The sequence below is a fragment of the Empidonax traillii genome, unplaced genomic scaffold (assembly GCF_003031625.1).
Source record: "Empidonax traillii isolate 1590-97213 ecotype Southwest subspecies unplaced genomic scaffold, ASM303162v1 scaffold86:size2944007, whole genome shotgun sequence".
Classification (NCBI taxonomy): domain Eukaryota; kingdom Metazoa; phylum Chordata; class Aves; order Passeriformes; family Tyrannidae; genus Empidonax; species Empidonax traillii.
The window spans coordinates 1,571,043-1,572,853 of record NW_020955279.1 but is presented as its reverse complement, the minus strand read 5'-3'; positions in this window follow the sequence as shown (position 1 = coordinate 1,572,853).

Here is a 1,811-nt window from a genome sequence, read left to right as displayed (position 1 = left end):
CCCCCCCTTTTTTGGTGTTGGCAGCATGAGAAAGGTAGAGCAGATATACCTTAAATAACTTAATTTTAGGTCTGATCCTCAACTCTTTCTTCAGCTTCATATTAAAGATACTTCCCTGTCACCAAGTACACTTTTTGTTCTTTGGATTTTTTGGGGGGAAAAACCCATGAAATACTCTTTAATGTCTCTTCTATTTGCTAGTTTTGCAAATTGGTTTAGTTTGTTTACACAGGTTATTTTTTGAGCTTTTATGTCAGTAACAATCCTCAGCTACTTGTATACTGTTCCAGCAAGTATCATTTTAGTTACCCATCATTAAGCTACTGATCTTTAAATAGAAAAGGAATGAAGGGCTCTTTTCCCCAAATAAAAAGTAGGAAATAGTAATAACTTCAGCAAAGGATAACTTGTAAAACATCTTTGGGAAAGCTAGAAATATTTTGACAGAGAAAAATTCAATTTTCTGGGACACTGTGGCATGAAAATAAAGAAATTTTACATCTTCCTTTCCCTTCTAGAGAAATTTCAGGCATGAGGAGTTTGTCTCAGTTTTGAGTATGAAATCTAATAAGTGAAACAAGTCTGATAATTGAGCAATTAGTGAAGCAAAAGGCACTTCTTGGTGTCAGTGACCCACCCTGTTGGCACCTGAACTTCTTTGCTCGAGTGCTGCAGAAAGGGGCACCTCAGGGTGTCACTGGAAATGTTCCACTCCTATACTGAAAAAATTAAGGGAGCTCCAACCTTTGTTCACTTTGTACATCCCACTGGAAGTGAACACTGAGCTTAATTACAACCCTAGATTTTAATAGGTGAAGGCAGGGCAGAGAATTTCAGGTATGGCCTTAGCACTGAGGGGACACCGTCTGCTAAAATGACCTTTTAGGGGAACAGAAGGAATATGCCTCATTTTTAGACAGGAGTGCAGCTCTGCTGTTTCTGTGTTTAATCCATCACCAGCTTTTCACCAGGACTTTCTGTGGGGCAACAGGTGGAGTAGAAATGCTTTTCTTTTCCAAACATCCACCCAGCCCTCATAACGTTGACCACAAACTCTCCAACAGCCAAGGATCAGAAATAATACACACTGGCATCAGCAGATATTTGTGTTTAGGAGGAAGAAAAGAACTTTTGCTCCTGGAGTTTTCACCTCTGCTCAGAAACGCTCTGGGCATGAGGAAGGGGAGCAGAGGGAAAAGCTGCACAGAAGGAAAAATAGGGATGGGAGTGCTGGAGGCAAATGTGTTTAAATACACACACTTCTCTTTCCAAAGACTCTTGCTTTGGTGGGTTCATTTTGTCATTCACAAAGATGCAGCAGCAAGGCCCAAAGGTCAGAGATTTTCTCTGCCAAAGAAGTATTTATGAACTTCAAAGTAAAAAGAGAGAAAAATGTTTTTATTAGAGGGAGGCTGCCAGAAGGGAAATTGGTTCACTGGCTCTGTGTGAGAAAGTAAATATGTCCCTTTCACCTTAAATCGGTGCATCAGACTCTGGGAAGTCCAATTATCTTGACAAAAATGATTTAGCAAATAGCTGAACAATGGGATTGGAAGGGAGGATGTGGAGGAGAGGTGGGCAAAGTTACTGAGGAATTAGACCTCAGGCAGCATGTGATGAAGAAAACTCGGAGGTGGAACAGGAGACAGTCCTGGAGGACTTTGCATTACTGGAGATTTATTTGGCAGCAGAATCTCAGTGTTTCACATTTAATAATAAGATGTATTGTTACAGTTTCTGGCTCAGAATTGAATTCTAAGCCATTTCTGAGGGATAGCTGAAGGCATATCTATACATTCTAAAAAAGAAAC